Raw genomic sequence first — 24,266 nt, forward strand, 5'->3', positions numbered from 1 at the left:
ACTGGTTTGTTAAAAGAAATTGATTTGTTTATATCCATATTTTTTCCTGATTATTCTTTGATGGTGTTTCTTTACTAAGTAAAGATGTGATCCTGCAAATAGTTGTGCTGTGGGTAGTCAGTATAAGTCTAATGAAATCAGTGAAACTACACATAAGAAAACACTGTACCTGACAGTTAAGGTTTCTCTGTATCAGTCAGTAGAAAGTAAACAAACAATCTACCCAACACTGGTTTGGATTGAACACAGCATTATTTTGAATTTCATAATTCTGTAGACTCCTGTAGTACATGCAGTGATGACCAAATCTCATTTACATTAAAAGGATCATGTTTCTTGCATTCTAAAAAGTTAGAATGTACAGAAAATATCAACAACCTGGACATAATAGGAAACTTTTCTCTCCAAGGGAATGTAGTCAAAAGTTTGAGTAAGTGTGGTATATAAAGCTGTTGTTAATTTAGTTTATTTTGTTAATGCTAATATTTTTATTTTAAGCTCTTTTTAAGCTCTATCATGTAATTCTACAGAAGCTATAGTCCAACTGCTGAGACAGATGCTACATATCTCTCAAGATTGATGCTTCTCTGTGTGAAGACCAATTGAGAAATAGACTACTGTAATGTTATCTTTAGCATTTACATGATGCAGTAGTTCAATAGCAAATAATATATTGCAGAAGGAAACAAAATTAATTTTACAGTATGTGGGAAATCTAAACAATGGAAAATGGCTGTAAAGATTGTTCACTGCTTCAAGAGCAAGAATCAGTTATTTCAGATCTTTTATTTGCAACTGAACAAAGCAGGAAAATTATTATTATGAATGGTTTCATTATCATATATTCTTTATTTCTAAATAAAAATTCATCTGCTTTAATTTATGCATTAATGGGTTTTACAAACAAGTAGGGATTACTGTATTTACCTGTGTTGACTTCATGCATAATGGAGTACATATAGTTGCTCAGAATACTCCTCTGCTTCACATTCACTAACATCTTAGATAAATCCTGTCTTTTAGGGAAGAAAAAGGTAAAATGATCAGTGAAAGAGATTATACCATACTTTATGTAAAGTATTTTAAGGCTTAATTACTTCCATTTTTAAGACAACTCTAGTGTTATTTTGTCTAATTTAAGCTTCATTTGATCTACTTCTGTAAACTCGGTAGATTGAAATACTTCTCTTTTTTTTCCCCTTACTTTGACACTATAGACTGTGTGCTAGGAGCTCTTTAAACTGGCTCTATTACTATGTAGATTGGACTCCAGAAGTTTTCCTGCAAGACATTCATTCCCTTATATTCATGGCTTTTCTCTCCAGTTTCATAATCAGTTTTCAAAATTTTCCTTGAATTAATGAACCTGGTTGGACTGCAGTGTTCCAATGCTGATCTCACCAGTGCCAAACACAGAGGTGTATGTATCACTTCTACATATACTTAAGTTTCCCTTGATATATGTCCAAACTGGACTTTACTCTTTTTAAGTACAGTGTTCAGATAATTCATGTTTGGCTGTTATCCACAATGATACTTATGCAAGGCTACGTGTGTATATGTATGTTTATCTGTTTACTTAAGGGCTTAACAACAACAGAATTAGATTGATGACATTTAATCACTCAAAATGAAACAAGTATGATTTAGTTTAAGTTATCTGACCTGATACAAAAATACCTAATCACTGGATCAGAAGGTATTCTGGGCTTGGCCTCATAGTGTCTTCTTTTCATATTTTATCACTTACATATCTACCTCTTCCATAAATCAGATAGAGTCAATTTGATTTGAACAATTGCAAATGGTAATGATCAGGTGTAGATTAAACTGCGACTGGACTCAGTACTTTATGAAAGCTATCATTTCTATTATGTGAAACTTTTAATCAGATTTTAGTAATCAAAATCACAATTGATATTTTTTAATTAAAAACAAATACATGCTTATCAATGAGTAATTACAATTCAATTTCTTATCCAGCCTTTGAAAACTGTGTGATATTCAACAGATTTGTTACACACAGTGTTATTGGACATCTTTGTGTAATTTCTTGGTGTCTACCTTGGTACACTCCAAAGGATCTAGGCTTATTGCAATACCTGTCAAATTTGCAAGGCAACTAAGAGTCTTTCCACTCCAAGCCATAAAGAACCTGTCTCTCTGTAGTTCCCTGAAGCAGACATTCTTAATTTCCTGCTAACAGGGATCCTTCTGTTTGGGCCTCAGCTCTTCAAGTGTTACCTCTTTGGTCACCATGGGGTATCTCAAAACTCCATAAGCTTTCACCACAAAGACCATGAAAGCTGTATTTATTCCTGTCATTGCTCAGTCTGTTACTGATCTGGTTCCCTTGGAAAAGAATTTTCAGGAGGAGGAATAGCAGATGCCAGTATATTTGTCAGCACCAGCTGAGCCAGCCATCCTTTTATCATACTCTTTTATCCCAGATGATTACAAATCCTTCCAAAATCTTATGAGAAAAGTTGCTTGACATCTATGTGGAAGAAGTCCAGGAAAATCCTAACAGTGTTGGACATATTGCATACAGCTGTGCCTAGATAAGATAGCTTTACCCATCATTGTTGGACATGGCAAAATTACTTTGGCAAGCCATTGATTCTTTACCACCAATTTCCAAGACAGCAGGCTGTCATTAGTGTGGGCCTTCATGTCAGCCATTCTTTAGTTGTCCTCTGCTGGGCTTTCTGGTGGTAGAAGCAGTGAGCAAAAAGTTGGAACAAGAGTGGTTTTATTCTCTTCCACATATAAAAGTCCAAATGTAATTGTTCTAACACAAGAACAATTGTTCCAACAGCAGATTCCCAGACCCCCTTTACAAAGTAATTTCATTAGGGCCTGTGGGGGTTCTAAGCCCTTTGTTAATGCTTGTAAGCAGTACATCACTGAAGGCACTTTGTGCTGATTCAGTAGATTCTCACATCCATTGCAACATGCATCAGGCGTTCTTCAGCATTTGAGACAGTAAGTTTTCAATGAAAAAATTATGAAGCTTTACAATAAGTACCACTTCTTGTGGACTATCATATAATCATCAAATCACAGAATCAGCTAGGTTGGAAGAGACCTTTAAGATCATCAAGTCCAACCATTGCCCCAGAACTTCCAAGGCCACCACTAAATCATGTCACTGAGGGCCTCATCTACCTGGTTTGTGAACACTTCCAGGGATGGTGATACCACCACTTCTCTGGGCAGCCTGTTCCAATGCTTGAGCACCCTTTTGGTGAAGAAACTTTTGCTAATATCCAACCTAAACCTCCCTTGGCACAGCTTGAGGCCATTTCCTCTTGTTCTGTTAATTGGGAGATCAGCCACCTTCCCTCTCCATCCTCCATTGCATCAGTCGTACAGTGATACAAGTTCCATATGAAATGCTTCTGTCAAAGTGGTAAAATCTCCTAAAAGGACTACCAATTACATAAGAATTTTGTGAATACCCATAATGTTCCAGTATTATCAAACCTCGACTTTGACCAGACAGATCCAATTGCATCAAGAAATACCATGTGTGCAACATCTAAGCTAAACCGGGACATATTTTGTTTTGATACAGTTCTTTACAAATATGCAAACAGTGTTTTAGAGTAATTAAAACTCAATTTTGTCCCAAACCTCTGTCTGATAGGTTGGTGCTACTGCACAAATCTAGACTTGGCTTTTTTTTGTCGCTCTAGATAGGTACACATGCTGTCAAATGTAGAAAGAGTGATTTGTAGGGTTTTTTTTCCTTTGTTTTTAATTTGTCCAGTGTTCAGAATATAATTTAAGCCAAGGCAAAATTGCAATGGTCTTTCTTTTCTCTAAAGTAGTCATTAAACATGGCTACTGGTATCTTATAACTGAGGTCCATTTTATTTAATTTGAAATCTGTCAATGAAATTTTGATATTTAAGGCTTTCTGTTTAAAATGTTCCTTAGCAGAAACCAACAAAATTCGAGATGTAGGAGTATTAAGTTGCCTTTTAGCATTAAAAAAAGTATAAATCTCGAGACTAGAAATTAAAAACTATTGTTTAAAATCAATAAATCAGGCTTAGGAATGTGCACTTCATTTTGTGTAAAATGCACTTACTAGCTTTTTTATTTTATGCTTTCAGAGTATTTGGCGTATTTCAGACCTTTGGTACCAATGTTTCTACTGAGCTGTGAGAATGATTAGTATAGGTTTTTGAAAGGTCCAAAGGAAAAATTTTCTGTAAGGATCCTTGAAAATGTTTCCTTAAAATAGTTGTAAAACAGTGAATTTCAAGATGCTGAAAAAATGTTTCACCATCCAATACTGGCATCAGGTACAAGACACAAAATGTGAGGGAGCAGACACAACAGAGCCAACAGGCTTTTAAATGGAAACCAGGGAGGCATGGGAACTCCGGGGTTTTAAAGTTTTCTTTGATCTTGACAGATCTCCTGAATGCAGTTGAAGAAATGTTCACAGGCATAACAGTAATTGTAGATATTTGGGGGTAAAAATGTGGACAGCCATAGGACAGAACATAAACAAGGCAGAGGAGTAGTGCCCTGTTGAGCATGTGAAGGGAATGAACCGATGGAATATTGAACATGGAGAAGTAAATCTGTTCATATAAATGAGTTACTTGCTGAGCCCTCATTTAATCACTGAGACCTGTAGGATTACCCCAATCATACTCTTAGAAGAGCAGAGGAGCTTGACAGGCAATTTCTGTGAGGAATTTCTAACTATTGAATTTATTTTACATTTCCTCCCAAAATGAGCTTCTACTGACTACCCCTCAGCAACTCCTAAAAAAATTTATGTCCCTGGCATTAAATAACAGTGGTAAAGCAGCTTTATGAAGAAACTGTAGAGATCTTTAAAACATCTTCAGAACTTGAAGTTTATATACACATATATATTATTGATAATATTATGTTATTTTTATCACAGTATTTTAATTTAAAACATTTCAAGTCATACATAAGTATTCTCACTCTGGAGATGCATATTGCATTGGTTAGGAACATGCGTAGTCTTTCTTTTCAGAGGTTTTTTTTTCTTTTGAATGCTTCTCCCTTTTTATTGCCCTTTTGGGGAAGGACATCTCAAAACATTTTTGTTATTTAAGCTGGAGTCACAACATGGAAATCTTTGACAGTATCTGACCTTGGGTAAAGTGGGTTTTTGTTTGTTTGATGTGGTAAGTGAATAAGCAAATGTATGAAAATTATTTTATTATACTTGAAGTATTATAAGTTTATCTTATGGTTTCCTATCCATGAGTTTTAAGTACTCCATAGATATGGGGAAGTTGCTTTTCTTTTTCAATATTTATCGAACATTGTACAAAGTACAGTGATTTTTGGCTCTGATAAAGGGTGACTGAAGTGGACAGGAAAACCGTGCCTCATCTAAAGTGTATACAGGCTACCCTGTTTTCTGCTTTAGAGGTGAATACTCTGTCTCCTAGTCAAAATATTTCACAATATAAATTTAACAGGCTGAAAAGCATTCCCAGAAACAAACTGTTAATATTAATATGAGCTGGAATAGCACAGGGAAAAGAGCTGTGAGGAAATTATGTTTAAAGGGAAGTGAAAAATGTGTTAAGCAAATTTATATCCTATGAATGGCATTACTTGAATGGGAGGTTGTAGTCTGCTAAGAAAATTATGCCCCATCTTCAGCCCTAATACGAGCCAAATATTGTGGCTCTTCTCTGGTGCTAATGCAGTACTTTTTGCATGTGGGTGCAGGAGAGCAAGCATTTCAGAAGTATGAACTTTTACATGTAGAGAGGCCTCTAGGCAGTAATATGATTCAAGTGGGAAATAAAGACAATAAAGATGCAAATACAGGAGTAGTAATGAAAATTGCAAAAGACAGTTGCTCAGAAGCTGTTTAACGCTTTGATTATGAAGACCTGTTTCCTTCATTTATAAACTTTCCAAACCTATGCTGGCTTTCCCAGGCTGATCTTTTTTTAACTCATTTGAAGGTGATCCTTCAAAAAAAAAAAGATCCTGGTGATTTTGCTTTTGAGTTCCCTGGCACTTGAAATGTGACAGAGGTCATTTTGTCATCTGCATTGTACCTTTTACTGCCTTCATGAAGTTTTATCTCAAATTAATAGTAATAACTTTCTACTGAATTTGAGTTTTAATAGACTGGGTCTTAGCTTTCTAGGGTTGTTAAGCACAATCACCAGGGGATTCTGTCCAACTCTGTCCTGTCTTCACAGCTCCTCTGTGCTGCCTGGGTTGGGTTTGAAATTACAAAGCAGCTATGCTAGGGGACTTTCCAAGCTAGTCACACTGTTCTCCAGAGTGCTTTTGTTAGCAATTTTGCTATGAGATTCCTGGTTCCTGCAGACCTGAAGCTCAGGGCAAAAATTCAAGGTTGTCAAAACGATTAAAGCTACAACTGCTATAAAAAGCTGTGTAAGAATCTGCTCAGTAAAGCAAATCAAAAGCCCTCAGAAATCCTGGGGTTTATTTACATTTGTGTGAAAAAAAGAAAAAAAAACCCTTTATTTTGATGCCAGCACAATTTCAGTATGTATATAGCCCTTAACTGAAGTCCTGCACGGCTTTCGTAAAGTGATAGTTACCTGCTTACATTTGCTGGAGAAGCAAACTTCTCTTCTTTTATATTTTCTTATTAAAAAAATGAACCAAAACCAAATTTTTTATAGAAATAGAGCAGTACTATCAAATATTTCCAAAATCTGTTCTGACTGTGCCAAAAATGGTATTACAAAATTTGATGTTAAAGAAAAACATTACATTTATCTAGAGACTTCTACTAAACAATGAAAGTATCATGCATCTTCAGGGAGTAAAAGCATCAGAAAAATACAGTGAAATACTTGATTCTGCTCTTAATATTTGTTTTAGTTATGTTTCTGCAGTAGTTCATAAAGCTCTTCTCTCCCTTGTTAGTTACTGCAAAGAAAACTTCTAAACTCTGTTTTACTACAAGAACCCAGTACCATCATCAGGGGAACAAGAGTGCCTAAGCAGTGTCATTGCTTGGCAAAGTCACTCACTATCCTACCCCCACTTTGCTTGGTAATTTTTGGTATGATGTGATCATCCGAGTTTTCTCAGATGAGGAGGTTTATAGCATGTAGGGAGCAAAAAGCTCATGGGAAAATTCCTTTTGTAACCTTTTCTCTGTTATTTTTCTTGACTGTTAGTCTTCTATTCTCATCTGTGTGAAACATGTCTGCTGTAGTACAACTGTTCATTATTTACTTGCTGTCTTGATATGAAAGTAGAACAAAATTAGTCATAAAATTACTTCCGTACAGTTTCTGACTGATGAAAAAAGTGAACTCAGATTTCTTTTTGAAAAATTCTAATAATAGGAAAGGCATATGAAGTTAAGACTTTTTAGCCTGGAATCTGGGAATTAATTTCTGTCTGACACAGAAATGGTGACCAGCCTACTGTTTGTTTAGATCATGTTAAAAGGATTTAATTTTCCTTTTAACCAATAAAGTAGTCATAAAGCACAGTCTATGTAAAAGGGTTTGATATGCTGATGTCTATTTTACTATGAAACTGCCTATTTTAAAGAGAAATCACAAAGCTTTTGAAGCCTGGGCTGTTCTTTACTATATTTGGTGTATTGTTCAGATTTGAGTGTGCCTATGGTGTTTTAGGATTCCAATATGAATTCCCTGACAAAGCAGGACAAACCATGATTTTTTTTGGATTCACAACAGCACTTTAGTAGAATGATAATTTCATTTAAAGCTGCTGATTGCTTAGCTCCCATTCAAGGAATACTCAAAAAATAGTGAAAGTAAGTTACGGAGTGTGAGTTGTCCACTCTCTCAAGTCACATCTGTCTGGATTAAGGCTATAACCTAAAAATTGAATATCCTGAAAAAGTGCCTGAAACTCTATTCTTTGCTTCTTATCCTGCTTTAAACATGGATGATCATGTTCAGTGGTCAGTTTGTTATTGAGGTCTTCCCTGCAAGCACTGATCATGTCCTCAGATACACTTTTAGAAATAATATAAGGGCTATAATTCACTACTTTATGAGCAACATTCTAATAAGGAATGTGAAAAGCAGGTATTTTCTGTCTTAAAATATTTTCTGAAGAGTAACATTCTTCTACCTTTGTTTTTATGTTTAAACTAATATTTGCGCATGGAAGGGTGAAAGATTGCAAATAGCTCATGTAACATTATGAGCTTGCCTGTTGGTGCTATGCAGTCCTCTTCAAAGGAATAATGTGGGCAAGAGCTGTTTGATCATTAGTGCATGCACAGGTAAGAAAAGAGTTTCATGGGAAACTGTATTAAGTAATGATTTTCCATGCTGGGCCCGTCAGCAGTTTTGAAATTTTCCCAGGGCAGAAGGAAAAGGTACAAAATAGATAAAGAAGTAGATTTACTTGCAGATTTACCAATACTTCAAAACATCCTCTCTTCATGCCACTTGGTTAGGACAGTGCATATGCTAAAATAAACTTCTTATGGGAAAATCAGTGGTACAGTCAGTAATAAAGCTACGTCTGCTGTTCCTTACATATCTCATATTAACTTTTTTGCTGAAAATGTCCCTTTGATCTTATTGATTTTAATCAGCTTTCTGTTCAAGGCCTTGTTGCTCTGCTTCATTGATGTTTTGAACACACTGTTAATATTGATTTTCTTCCTTATAGTTTAGCTCTTTGCCTGCTTCTCTTTTCCCACGACTTTGTAAGTCTACTGTATTTCTCAGTGTTGCCTTTTTTTTCCAGACAGAAGTAGCTGAATAAGTAGTCTAAGTGACAGCATATACAGAGACAGTCCTGCATGTGAGCACATTTCAAGGCTCTAATGTTTAGTTAAACAATCTTTCTATAAATATAGGTACTGAAAAGAATTATGTCAAGAATAGGATTGAAAACATTCACTGGCCAGGTTTTCCTCTACGGAGATCACAAAGATTACTCAGCTAATGCAATGTTTTCTCATTCTGAGGTTAGGTATGACCTTGTGCAAAGGCCTTTTCAAAGAGTTGTATTTCTTTTCAAGATATGGCTTCTGACCATATCTAAACATATTGGGAGTCTTCTCTCTAAGTGTAAAGAAAAGCTGAACAAAAAGCACAGTAATTTACACCTGTTGTTGGAAGTAAACAGACTTAATGAGGGGTATATCTGATGTCACTGTAATGGGCAAAGATGAAGATGATTAGGTATCAAACTGGGTGGCTCATAAGCCAGAACCCATCACACTGGCTTTTATGTGTATTGATTTGTACTGACATATGAATTTAAAAGGTACATAATTCTCCAAAAGAAAACAATTATTTGGTTCCAGCAGCCATAGGAACTTCATTGTACACACACATGGTAACTGGTAGGGTGCTGCTGACTGAGCTTCTTATGTGTGACATAACTTGAAGTCATGCTGTGCTCAGCCTATGCTGTTACAAGGATAGGTTTGGTAAGAAACAGCCTATTTTATGTTCCACTGAGATTGGAATAACACCCTGCGGGATTATTAAGAGCAAGGTTTCATGCTACACCTACACTACTCTGAGGTCCTCCTGGCTGCATGTTTTCTTCCCCTCGCTGTCACAGCAGGATACAGCAGTAGCCAAAGTGAGTCAGTTTAGGCAGGTGAGCTGGGAAAGCCCCATTCCCTTTTGTTTAGCTGGGTTGTGGAGAGTACTTTTGTTTTCTGCAGCTCAGGTTGGTAAACTGTGACCGCTGTACAAGGTCCTCCCTAGAGAAACTGGAAGGAGCATGTGGGTGACGGGAGAATAGAGTATGATCACTACACTGAGAATCAGTCACTGTTACTCTCATTTAGTGGAACATGAAGTTAGGTCTGGCATAAGGGATAGAAAGCAATTTTGTGTGAAAAAGTGGTGAGAAGGTTGGCTCTGAAAGATACACCATTATAGTCAATAATTCACTTAGACACACCAGATTTTTAATAGTAAAGGCTATGAAATAGTGATGTCGGGGATGGGTCCCTGTAGATACGTTCTGTCACTTCTGCATCAATGATTTAACTACCCTTGTGTATTTAATTATGCTGACATCTCTGAATATAGTGCCAATTCACAGTGAAATCAGGGCCAGTAGTAGACTTTTACCATTTAAATTCTACTTTCACCCTTAAATGACAGTCTGTGTGTACGTTATCTTCTGCAGAGGGGTACATGTCCCTTACACAGCAAAAGGAGCCTAGAAGGTAGACTGCACGTTCCTTAGCCATTCAGGGGAAATAACCCTGTAATTGCTGTATCACAGTATGGTTGTTCACAATATAACCTATTCCCCCCTGGTTCCATTACTGCATGTTTTTTTTAGCTGAAGAAAGTTTGCATAGTGTGTTGGAAATATAAACAGAGCTCTAAAAGCCACAAGGCGTCCTTAACTACAGTGCCATCAAACCTCTTGTTTCACAAATAAGTATCATGTTTTCCTTGGATTTATTAGCACTTTCTCACTGTTACTTTTTCCATCAGTAATACTATCTTAGTATGTCAGAATTAATTGCAACAGTTTTAAAAGGTACAAAATTACTGTATCGCAACAATGCTCTGCCTCCTAATTGTCCTCAGAATAAAAAGCTCTTTCTTATTAAGTAACTTTTATTTTAAGGAATAAATATTCCAGTCATGTGATTTGTTTTCTCTGTAATCCTGTTTCATGATAGTTGCTGAACACTGCTTCAAATATTTTGCCAGTTCAGATTTGTTTCTCAAACAAACAGGAGGTTTTTATAACTAACCCTGAATCAACCACCTAATTTTGGAAAGTAAAATGTTTCCATGTTACAAAGATTAGCCAGTAAATGAATATTAACTTTTGTTTCCTTGTGACATAAATAACAAGCAGAACAACTTTGCTCCAAGCAATTTTTTTGTTCTTTTTTAAGGCACACAAGGTAAGTTTGTTTCTTAGCAGTTAACCCAAAGACTTAAATCGGTAAAGTAAGTATCTGCAAAGGAATGTCAATAACCTGCAACTTGTTAAAACATTCTGAATTGGGATAATCACAGTGTTTAATGGCATATTAGTACATAGTGTACTAATTAATTCACTACAGCTAACTTGGAGTTGCAGCTCTGTTGATAGTTGCACCTGTGCATTCTCACTGACGTCAGTTGGGTTTATATGGAAGTTAAGCAAGACAAGTAACCGGCACTAAACATAAAATGTTCTGTTTGTAAAGAAAACAATGTGTGCAGAAAGGAATGAGTATCAAGAGGGTTTAAAAAGTTCTGGCATATTATTAAGAGGAAATATTTAACAGGATGGTTAAACTTTAAACTAAAAATATTTTCCCATTGCCTTTATTAAAAATATCTGTTTAGATTTGAAATGAGAAAAAGACACCTATAGACCAACTGTAGTCACCATGACAACAACTTAAATTCACAAAACATAACAGTATTACTTGGCAGCATAGTTAGCTTACAAGCTAGTACATCAAATCAGCAGAGCATAAGCTAACCCAGTTCATCTAAAATCATGTATTTTTATCCTATCTTAATACATGAGCAAGCTATAGCCCACAACAAATACGAACTCAGGCTCTGCCCTATGTATTGAATATTTTCTGTGAATTTTGTTTGAATAACCAAAACTTTTTTTTAAAGACAGGTCTTTTTGGGGGGAATAGCTGCAAGTTTTGCTAATAGTTGTAAAAACAGAGACAGATAACCTTCTTGCCTGTGCAGCTGGGAGTTCTATATATTTCTTTGCAGGATTATGGAAACCAGAGATAGCAATGACCTACCTAGTATCAAGTCATGCAGCCATATCATTTGCCAATGCAAAAATATTCCCCAAACTACACTGTTATTGTCTAGTCTAGTTTTAAAAGATTAAAGCTATGTAGATTCCATTGTTTCCCTTGGGAGGCCAGTTTGTTTCACTGCCAGGAAGCTTTCCTGATATTCAGCCTCAATTTTTCCATGTTTAATTTCAGGCTATTAATATGAGAGTCTTATACTGAATAGCTATTTTACTTTTTGTCTGTGATCTCAAAATATTTGTAGATGCTGTCAGTCTAGTCATATGTGAACTGATCTGTACTCTGTATTAAACTTTCCTCTGTGAGTCTTTCAAGCTCTGGTTAATGAGATATTTCTATTTTCCACGGATTCACTTTATTATAGGAAAACTTAATTCCATTTTTCCTTAAACTAAAGTCATACAAGCAGGAATACACTCTTTCTTTTCCAAGATGTAGTTAAACATCTCTGAATTACAGGATTCTTTTTAGTGACAAGTTAGCTTGAATATTTGGTTCCCTGAAGTCTATCTCAGTAGGAGTGATTTTCATCTCTCTCTCCACTTGAAATGCATACCAAAATATGTTCTCTCATATTTTGCTTAGCCTCCAATGCTGTGAAATTATTTTTGTAATGTTATTTTCTCTGCATTTCCAATACCTTATAAATACTTTTTGTTTTCACCTGGCTTGAATCCAGAAATTTCATTAATGTGTTTCCATTAGTAAATAAGTAAAAAAAAAAAGAAGCATTTTAGTCCTGGATATTAGCAAAGATACAACATCTCATCTTGATATTACTCTGTTTATGATTTTCATGCCAATTTTCAATTCTCAAAACTGCCTTCCTTTGTGAGCCAATTTGAATTACATTTCCAGGTATTCCTGTGTTCAGACCTTTCTGGAAATCATCTTACTTGATTCATCTACTTGTTCTACTGCTCCATCAAGAAGGCAATTGAGGTTACTTGGTTCTGTCCTTATAAAAACCAAAAAGCTAAATTGCTCATGATTCTGTATTTCCCCAGCTAATCAGTATGCTATTCTCTTCATGTGTCATCTGAATAACTAGAGAACTACAAATTCAAATGACTTGTTGATAGCCACCCACCAGTATCACAGTTTTCTTCCTTCAGTTATAACATTTACTTTCCACAGGACTTCATCTGCTATTAGGTATGTATTGTCAGTATACTGGCAAACTTTTGGGGGGGTTTGGGTTTTTTGTTTATTCTTAGATAGGTGTATTTGGAGCACTCGTTGATAAATATGAAAATCTCTCCTATGTAAATGCGTTCATGATGATTGTTGTGTGTAACAAGAAAAAAAAATCTGAACACCTTGCATATAGGAAGCCCTTACGGGAAACAGACTCAATCATCAGCACAGTTTGGTAAACATAGTGGTGGACTTAAGGGTCTGTATGGGCACATCTGTTTGTATCTGGACAGATTCATAATAATCAGCTAATTTAAAACCATACCTTTAACAGCTACATTTATACCACCTAACTTAACAAATCTTACCTTCAGAGCACACAAAGTAGCTAATTATTCCAATACTGGAGTAATTCAAGCAGCTGTGCTGTTTGATTTGTTGTCTCTTTAATTCTTGCACCTACTGAGCTTAGTAAACAAAGTATGGCTTTTATACAAATCTTTATCTGAAGTGTTTGATCGGTTCTTATTAGACATGGATACCTTTATCTCACTCCTCAATCAATAATTCCTTGGAGGCAGAAGTACCCTGTGGCTAGATTCCTAATTCTTAATCTGATGAAAGTCTGTGCCACTAAGGGATTCCCTCAGTCGGGCACTGGCTGTAGACGTCACCAGAATGTCAGCCCATATGGACAACAAAGTAGTTTCTTTAAGAAGATGTCAGCTTAAAATAAATATCAGGGAACTATTTTTTGAATAAAAGAAGTAGGTAGATGAAAGGTAGAGCAACTAGGTCTTTATTGAAGAGGTGTTTATGTGAGTGCAGAAGGGGACTGAACAGCTTCATAGAAAAGTAATGTATTTCTAGGTGCACAGAAAACATCTCTGTGTCAGGCGGCCCTTGATCCCCACATGGCTGGAGGCTGGGAGTGTATCCAGCATCACTGTAATACTACTTATGCTCTTTTTCTCTTCCCTGAACATTTGCTTTTTGCCATTTTTGAAACTGCATACTGAGCTAGATGGACTTTTATTGTGGCCCAGTATAGACATGCTTATGTTACCAAGAGCAAAAATAAAAGCATATGATGTCAGTTTTTGCTGAAAAGCTCATATACTAGGAAGTTTTCACTAGAAAGGCTGAAGAAAGAAAAAAAAAAAGGAAAGGAAGAGACCAATGTTGCCTAAGTTAGATGTGTTTGTCTTAATAGCTAGAACTCATAAAGACCCAACGCATTTAACCAGCAGCATAATCAGGTGACAAAATTCGTACCTCTTTCCTTGAAGTCTGCATAACCTAGTAAGAACCACAGAGTGATTAAAGCAGACGTACTGTGTTTAATAACTCAAAATTAACTCATACTCTTAGTTATCATTAGCAAAGATGACTTTAACTTCATTCAGTTAAAAAGATCAGCAGTTTCATATGCTCGTTTTCAGAATTCCAAACTTATTCTAGTTATTATAGCTTATTGTAATGATTTTCCATCAGTAGAAGTAATTTTACAGTGTGGGAAAGGAAAAGTTAGTAAGTGGTCTGATAGTCATGAAGAGTTTATGGCCTTTGCTATGTTGCAGATCATGGAATTGTAGAGTAGTTTAGGGCGAAAGGGACCTCTATGAGTCTTCTCTACCCTCCTGACCCCCAAAGCAAGGCCCACTTTGATCAGATTTTTCAGAGTATTGTTCATCTGAGTTTGGAAGAAGGGTTGTAACTTGGTGTTGTTCTTTTAAAAGGAATCTATCATTAGCTAAAGAACTCTAGCTTTATCACCTGTTTCATGATGAATAAAACACATACCTCAGCTGATATGTTGCCATGAAACATGATTATCAAGGAGACTTCCTCATGCTTACTGAATTCTGGGGCATGATCATCTTGGACAAGTACAGTAGTTCTCTTTCTGGAAAATAATGTAACATTGTGTTGAGAAAGCTTGGCTATTTCTTGTGTGGTAATAAAACTCCCCACAATTAGGCAAATGCCATTGCACCATAAAGCATAAATCAGGAAGTTTAAATATTGCAGTATTGAAGTTTTTGAAATAAATCCTTCAGAATGTTAAGTGTACAAAAAGACTGAAAGCATTAAAAATATTTCACAATCCTCATGTTGTTCCCCTATAAGATTCTGAATAACCCATGCTCCTGTTGTGTAATTACAGTATAAATATTTAAAGTTAAGAAAGGGGTTAAAAATAACAATCACCATTGAATTTTATTGAGTAACTGAAGATTAAGGTCCTCATATAAAGCTAACTGGTTACATATATCCTTTTATTTGGGGATGTAGTGAGAGGGCACTGAGGTACACTTCTAGTATGCAGAGGAATTGGCAAGCAGACAAGCTTTTCTGTAAAGATGTCTTGCATGCTGCCGGGTACGTCTGTGTGCCAGCCTGCGCATTGCAGCCTGTGGTCAGTAGCTGGCGAGGTTCTGTGATGTGACTCCCAGGGGTCTGCAGAAAGCAACCAAGAAGATCCATGTGGTATCTCTTCTTGAAAAGTATCAGGGGCAGGGGAAGCAGGCTGGAAATTGCCGGTGATCATTGTTTAGCTTGAGCAAGAGCAGCTGCAGAATTTTATGCACAAGAATAGGTGAGCTTAGCTGTCTGTTCTGACACTCAAATACGTGAAGTCTAACCATGGAAGTAGGCTGTTGGGTTAAGTGTGCTGGTCATGACTTTAGAGTTACACACATGCTTAGATAGCCTGCTGATTAAAGGACTAATTCTGTATTTTGTTTGCTAATAACTAATTCACTTTACACATCAGGAAAACAGGAAATCTGAATTGCACATTTGAACTTCTCTATCAAGCAATATACACCTCTGAAATAGCAGGAAATAGCATCTGGGCAGACTGAATTAGAGAAAATAAGGCAATAGGCTCTGCCTGTCAGTACTTCATCTGTTCCTCCTTAGGTATATGGAGGACTTCTGATAGTTTCAGGAAACTACTTCTTCCACTAGTGGCTTCCATATGCCTTTATCATTGCTTGTGGGTGGATTTTTCCCCATCTGTATGGCAGATGAGGATTTTGGACAAGCAGTCATCACAGTTCTTAGCTGAAAAATATCATATTTTAAGTACAAAAACTTTTCAAGATTTTACTGAAATCAGATACATATTTCAGTTTGGTTCTGTGGAGTTTATTTATAGATGGGGACAAGATTTGAGAGCAATAAATTGTGGAGACTTTTCAAAAGAAAAATGTAGCTAAATAATCAGTGTTTTTTCATCAGTACCTTTCAGTTCAGGTTTGTGTCACTGACATGTAAATCCTAAGGAAAAAGTAACTGTTTTTGAAAGTATATCTTAAGAATGCTTCTGAGGTTAGCAGTAAATAATTGTAACAACTGTAAATATTGCACATGGGTAACACCATCCATTCATTCTCTGCTGTAGAGGTGTTTGTCCTGTTCGGCAGCAAAGAGATACTCTTTCTCAGAGATTTTGCAACATTACATATGGCCTCTCTCTCACTGCCATTCAGAGCAGTTTTATTTCTGCATAACAAAAATGCTTTTTACATTATGAAAGTAAATCTTGGCAATGATACGTCTCAGAACATCTAACCCAAAATATGGCAACGCTGTGTAAGTACTTGATAAGTAATAGGCAATAATTTTGCCTTAGTGTTTCTGTTTGCTAAGAAGCAGTAGAATTGGTGATGGGAATTCAGTCATTGTATAACAGAGACAAATATAGAAAGGGAGAGTCAACAAAATTAGGATGTGTGTCATTTAATGATACTGAAGTATTTATCTCATCCTGTGGAAGAAAAACATCAGATAATTATTCTCATGTGTTTTGAGAGAAATGAAATGTTAAGCATTATTGTGTTTTTGAGCATACCACTTATAAAATGATTTGTAGATGAAAAAAATTCCAAACTGTTGTCGTTGCTTGTTTTCCTAAGAAAAAAGTCAATTTGGTAACAGCATCACTGAGTTGCACAGCTATATGTTGCTTGGAATGGTCTCCAGTCTCTAGCTCTGTATGTGCATATATATTCAAATTATCCCAGCTTTCATGAGTGTAATTTGAATTTTACAATATTGGAGAGTTATCATTATTGTCCTGAATTTGTTGAGAACTGAAGCATTACCAGGTCATCATGTTGAATATGATACGGCTGAAAATCAATACTTTTTTGCAGTCCAGAATCATCTGTCTTTAAGAATTACAAAAGGTAGTGAAGATAATTTTCTTAAAGTGAAATATTGACTTCACAGGTTTATGACACATCGATGGTTATATGTGTCTTACCTATCATATTTTTCAATATTATAAATATATTGAATGAAAATATACCATAGTTTCCAATAGGATTATTGCCATGTACATTTCATATACTTCAAAGTCCTTTTCATTGAGTAATAACTTTGTCTCACTTGGGCTACTTGAGCTACTGCATTTTAAAGAAAAGGCAAAACATTAAGTAGTAAAGTAAAACTAAAAACCACATTTGTTTGTTTTCTTCTCCAGGTTTTCCATATTAATTAGTCAGGAAGAGTCAGAGTGTTGCGAACAGTTTTACTAATATTATACTCCTCTGCTGATGCACTGGTTCTTTTCCTATCTTATTCTTTTCTTTTGGTAATTGTTATATGACAAAATTTTGGTAATGCCAGAAGCATTAAGTACATAAGCAAAGCTATAATAAAATTAATATGCCAGGCTGATGTATGAGCCCTGACGTAAAAATGGTGGGACCCTTAGATCTTATTTGGGGCTTTTTGACTGGTGAGCACACTCAAGTATTTTGGACAATGGAAGGTATGGTCTTACAGCTGACAATTGTTTCTAATCTTTAAAAAATACATTCAGCCACATACTGCTATGGAGAATCTTCTGAGGTCACTGAGTTTCTAAGAAGCCTTTATATAATTATTAAGATTGGTGCCAAGGCAGGATCACAAGTGAAGAAAAGAATGTCCTCTCAACCCTTAGCTCTACTTTTCAGCTGGCATTCAGTGAGATACAGCTCATGTGGTGCACAGAGGAAAACATGTTGTTCCATGTTGTTTCTCATGTTTACCCAAACATACAGTCTTTTTCAAAATCAGCTCGAATATAGGAATTAATAGCCAAATTTAGATAAAACCATTTGCTTGAAATAACTATGGGATCTCTTAAAATTAGTATTATAGGGCACTTGAGTTTCTGGGAAGGTTTTATTTTAGTCTTCAGTGACGTGATATGGTGTGCTGTGCAATTCTGCAGCAAAATAGCTGGCACCATTTGAAAAGTACAGTTTAGTAGTATTTTCCATTGTTCACAAATGAGGCTTTCTGATTTAACAAAAGGACTTCTTTCCTTTGGAATATTTAAATATTACAATTATAGATTTGCAGCAAAGCCAATTCAAGTGTTCTCAGAAGTGGAGGCTAAACTTAATTTTTTCTCAGCATTGGGACAGCCATGTTCAGATCTCTACTATGCAGTTACCCCAGATGCTGTGCTGCCTGGGACTTGTGACATTTCTGACATCCCTAAGTGGGAAAGAAGTATGAAAGGATCACTGGGATTTTAAAAGAGCTGAAGTGGGTGTCTGAATTATTGCCAGACCAGCATTTTGCTCTATCTCTTAGACCCTTTATGGGTCTATGAGACAGAGCATTTATGTTTTGATAGTTTCCTGAAAAACAGAGCAAGCAGTCTAATTTTAGTGGAATAGATTATATAAAAATAGAAGGATGTGTTTATTTATATTACTTTTGTAATGACTTTTTAGGAGAAAACTTCTTCTATATGGCAATAGTAGTGGCATATGCCAGAAGCAGAGTCAAATAACTTCTAGTAGCTGGAAGCTCTCTAAAGCACTGTGAGACAGTTGATTCACTTTTTGCAGTGTTGAGTGAATAGTGGTAGAACAGAACTGCTTTCTTCTTCAATGAAAACCTCAAATCCAGAATAATGTCTCAACTTGAGCATGTAAAGCTACTGAATTAATTACTTGCATACACACCATAGATGTTTTCCTTCCACAGATAAAATGGCATTATATAAACAAATTCTGTTTTCTTTTAAAAAAAAAATACTAAAAGTTTATATACAAGGATATTACGTAGAGTGGGCATGAATCCATTCATACCTGCACAATGTATTCATACATTTCTAATGATTTTCAGAACCTCATGAAATGGAAAGGTCTTAAGTATTGTTCCTCATCCCTTCAAGGATGGTATTTGTTCCATGATCCCATGGCAAATAGAGGGACTGTTGAAGTGGCTGTAAATTCTACATGCAGAAATTGTCTAGGACAGTTCCTTTGATTGGTCTAAGAAATTCCTTTTACTGGCCTGGGGTATAAAGTATTGTGCAGAAATTATAGTTTATAATCTTGTAAAAATGAAACAGTGGAGCTAAAGAGAACTAAGACATGTACCTCCCCTCAAACTGTATGAGCTCCCTGTAGTCCTAGTTAGAGTAGGAATGTATAAAATGGAGAGTCACTAAATCCAGCCAGGATATTCTGGTTGATCCATTTGAACAATCATTCAGTACCATCTCACGTAGATGACTAAGAAAAAAGAATCTCAACCAGTCTCTCCCTAGGGAACCACAATGGTGTCCTCAGTTTGGAGAGGGGAGATGGGTGGCTGGGAAGATTTAATACTGGGAGACAGGAAAAGGGAGGAAGGAGATCCTTACACTGGAGCACTTGCATGTTCCCTGGGTAACTAGACCTAGTAACTAACAGATTGGATTAGGAGCACAGAGTCCAAGCTAGGACTACAGAGCATAGTTCATCTCAAAAGAGAACAATAAAAAATTACCATACATTTTTTGATGGTTTTAATACATTTTAATGGGTGAACCCTTGCCATTTGTGTTCTGGCCAGTACATTATTTGCTCAGCAACAGAGATGGTTTTAATCTGTGCTCCTGTAATACCATGCTGGTGGTGTAAAAATATTTTGATTTTAAGAATGTATGTTTCTTTCCTATTCATGTCACTCAGGTTTCACGCTTGACTGAGAAGCAAAGTAAAACCTGAGCACAGTAGTAAATGACAAGGCCACCTTTGTTAAATCAGGTTATAATCAATTGCAAAAAGTGAAAATTCATACAAAACAAGGGGTAATTGTGCTCCCAGCATCTCAGAAAACTGCAGTATACATGTGTTTTCTATGTCTCTGTCTCTCTGGCTTTCTCTTTTTTTTTTTCTGTTCTCCCCACAACACATGTACGAGACCAGGCTTTTTATGTCATACTGCAGCAGTAGCACCATCCCACACACTCTCTGTCTCTGAAGAAATGTAACCCTTCTCCTGTTTATCTTCAAGTAGATTTCAGTGATTTCTGATCTGAATATCTGCTGTCTGAAGGAGCATATATCTGCTTAACCTGTAAAGAAATGACAGCTTAGGCTTGCATCAGTCGCTCAAATACAGGCATCTAGTGCCATTTGAGACACCTAAGGGTGCTTGAGGCATCCACCCAGGGCTGGCAGATATGACACAGGACCTGCACGACACCTGTGCTCTTCTGGAGCAGCAGCTGGGGACCAGGTGAGATACTCCAGGGCATTTCCAGTGATGCAAGATGCCTGTTTAGATAACTGATTTGAGCCTCCTCTTTCTGGGCATAATATATATTTAATGTATACGATGACTGATCAGAAATTAAACTCCTGGTTTTGTTTTTGTTTTTGTTCTGAGGCCAAGTTTTACAAATCTGTAATTACGTTGTCTCCCTGTTGATGCTAATGGAAGTGCTTATACACATAATTGCTTACTGCTGTGGATGAAATGTACATGACTGAGCTCTCCAGTCTCCAGTTCTGGCTATGCAGCAGCTGTTCTTGATGGGAACTTTGATAAATGACAGACCATTCAAAATTTGTCTTGGTCACAGTATTAAAGGAGCAAAGCCCATCAACTTTTAGAGCTAATAACTAAAACTGAACATGTGTATTTACACAGAAGGCTTTGCACTTTAGGGTTTATAAAATCTTCTGTCAATTCTGGCAGCATACAGTTTGTGAAAGAAGCAAAAGACTAGATTATATAGCATCTCTCTCTGAGACCAGATTTATGTTTCGTGTGCCAGAACAACATTAAGCAAATCCTCTTCTTCCTGCTAAAGAAGCTAACCAGTTTGTAGCTCTCAAGAATTTTCTTTTTTTAGTGATAAACAGTACTTTGAAAACTTTTCCATACACCTGGGTAGTGACCAAAGACAACAAATAACAGAACAGGAAACCATAATTCAATTCTTTACTATATAGAAAGCTTTGCAGATGACCTAAGCAGCTACATTATTTATATGCACTGGCCTCTTTAAAGAGGCTGATATGTTTTTTGCTGATGGAAATGGAAAATCTGTCTCTCTTGGTGTATTCTGTATACATTTAATTGTCTTTTAACCCTCTCCATCATTACATGCCTTTATTGATTTTCCTTCTATTTCAGACAAGCAAATGTTGAGGACCAAACTGGCTGCATAGCTTTAAATTCTGAGGATTCAGATTAAAATCAATATTAAAATGACCTTTCTGTTATTGCTTAGATATTTCCTTGCTTGAGATGGGTATTGGCAGCAGTTGTGATATGTCATAGTTTTATTATGAATGCTGCGATTTTTTTTCCTTTACCATATCTAAGGTTGATTACCCATTTTGTCAATACTTTTCCAAGTCTAACTGAAGGTTTTTTTATTTATTGAAATTTTAACATGCTATCAGAGCTGAAACTTATGCCAAACCTCAAACCTGAAGACAGACTGGCTTGCTCTGTAGATTGGCTCCTTTCCTTTGACCCAGATTGCGAAAACATTCAGGCAGCAAAGAAACATCTGGCACTGCTGGGTCATGGGAGGAAGCCAGTACTGAGTTCCTTCAGTACTTCAGGTATATGCAATTCCTTGGAAGTGCTCCCTGTACAGTGATACAAAGAAATACATCTCAAAGAAAAGAAGTAAAAAGTATTCATTTCCTGTGACAGTAGTTTTCCATATTTATTTTCTTTTTGCTTGGAAAGATCCCAGTGATTTCCAGCTACATGACCTCTCCAGATGATACCAGTGCCCAGCTATCTCTGTTGATAAGCCGGTTAAAGTTCAAGGGATCTTTTGGCATTATGCCAATTATGATTCTTCAAGTAGTTTACTAGTGTTTCTTTCAGACACATATAGATATTTTCAGTTGATATGTGTCTCTCTAGAGACAAAGAACTGAAGCTGAAATATTCTATCATTCTGTCAAAAATGACTGAACAAAACAGGAACAAAAATCTACATTCTGCTCTTAAGGAACTTTTAAAATTTCTGTACAGTAGATACAGTATGCTTCAGTTCTCCAGAACCTTTATCTTTTTTTCATGCATTCGATAATCCAGTTCGGAAAACCTGTCTTCTAAACATACATTGGTAATATGGGATCAAATCCTGCTAAATACAGCAACTAATATTTATTTCTGCTTCTGGCAAGAGGTATAGAATGCAGAAATCCAAATCAGTTGGAGTGACCAACCTTTAGATCAGGTACTTTTGAACAAGACAAAAGCCTCCTGCACAAACATCTCTCCTATTCCAGAAAGATGGCAATTAAGCATCCAGTCTAGCTGGCTTCATAGAGTCAACTGGGTCACTAGATTAAAGTTTGAATCTGTTGATGGAAGTGGATAATTATTCCTATTCTGTTGGAAGTGGAGCTAGCTTAGGTAGTATGATATGTATATTTAGGTGTAAATAGCTCTCAGTGGTCTGATCTTAAAATGCAGTATTTATCACCCTTTGTTGGAGCTGAAAACATGTTCACAGTGCTTTAAAATATTATTGATAATAATTTATTGATTAGTGATAAGAGTAAATTTATATTTGTTAAAAGGAACACAAGTGGGAAATTAATACGTTGCTTATTTTCCTTATGAATTGTTAGATTTATGATTTTTGTTCCTCCTTCTCTGAGTGGCCATGAGAAACCAGATTCTAGAATCATTGAGGCTAGGAACTAGGACTGGACTGTCATTTGTTGTTGGGCTGCTGAGAGTTCCTCTGATAAAAGAGAAACACAGGAATTGGCTGATATGTAATTACGTCAGCTGAGCAGTGGTCTAATGTACTTTTACTGATTTAGAGAAGCAGAGCAATCCTTATCAGATGGCCTAGAGGCTGATGTATGTGAGAATCAACTGCTGAAGACATAAAGCTGTTCTGGTCTGTACTGCTGTGAACATTCAAAAAAAAAGTGAAGTGACTGCAAAATGCTTCCACTGTTCTGTGCTCTACTGATAAGAGGTTTTTGACAAAACACAGGCTTGCTTTTCATAAGAAAGTGCCAATTATTGAAACCCAAAAGCTTTTCTGATACTGTATAATTTTCAGTGAAGTTTTGGTTGAGAAAAACATCCACACTTGCAGCCTGCTCGATAAATTCTGTATTATTCAGAAGTAGATTTTTCTGCGTGTTCTTTTTTGGGATATATTCAAAGTTCTGGGGAAGTTCTTGTACTTTTGTTTACTGTGTTGCTACTCTGCCTGTAGCAGTAAATGTAAACATAAGTGTAAAATACTGAGATTGTATAAAATCTGAACGTGGACTAAAATATGTGACTTCAGGGGAACCACTGTAACATATCCATTTACTGTGATTACTACAAAATTAGACATTCTCATTTTGAATTTTAAAATGAAATGATAGCTAAATCAAGCAGTTAAATAAAACCAGTCCAGTTTTATAGGAGGGTGGTGTAAATGATGTGACAGATCATGTAATTATACCATCTCATCCAACAGCAGTGGAACTGCAGAGAAAAATTTTTATTAACAGAGAGAATGTACTACCATGACTCCATCTTACAACACTGTTTATCTTTCTAATAATTATGAGCAGCTAGTTAAAAGCAATGACAGGTCTCATAAATAGAGATTCTATAGGCTTCGTGAATAGGATTATCGTTATATATTTGTCTTAGTTTCTTTTTAAAACTCAAAATCTCTAAAAGGTCTGAAAAACCTCTTAACTGACTTTTACGGGGTTCCTATAATCCTATTTATAAAAGAAAAGTTTCCATGTTCATTCACTGCTGTAGGTCCACAAAACACTGTTTAAAGAATTTTCTGTTTAAATAAGACTTATGAGACAATATGTTTTGGAGAAGTGCCACAGTTTTCCAAACGTGGGATTGAGAAGTGCTGACAAGATTCAGAAAGGCAACTCAAAAACTGCCTTATTCATCACAAGAAAATATTGGAGCAAATCAAGATAAAGTAATTATGATTTCCAAACCAGACCTAGGCCTAACATGTCCTAAATTTACAGTAGCTATAAGGGATGCTACTGGAAAACACAGTGATGCTTAAGGTAGCATTTGTTTCACCACGACCAAAGAAAGGAAAATTTGGGTTGCTTCATTAGGC

The sequence above is a fragment of the Melopsittacus undulatus genome, chromosome 8 (assembly GCF_012275295.1).
Source record: "Melopsittacus undulatus isolate bMelUnd1 chromosome 8, bMelUnd1.mat.Z, whole genome shotgun sequence".
Classification (NCBI taxonomy): Eukaryota; Metazoa; Chordata; class Aves; order Psittaciformes; family Psittaculidae; genus Melopsittacus; species Melopsittacus undulatus.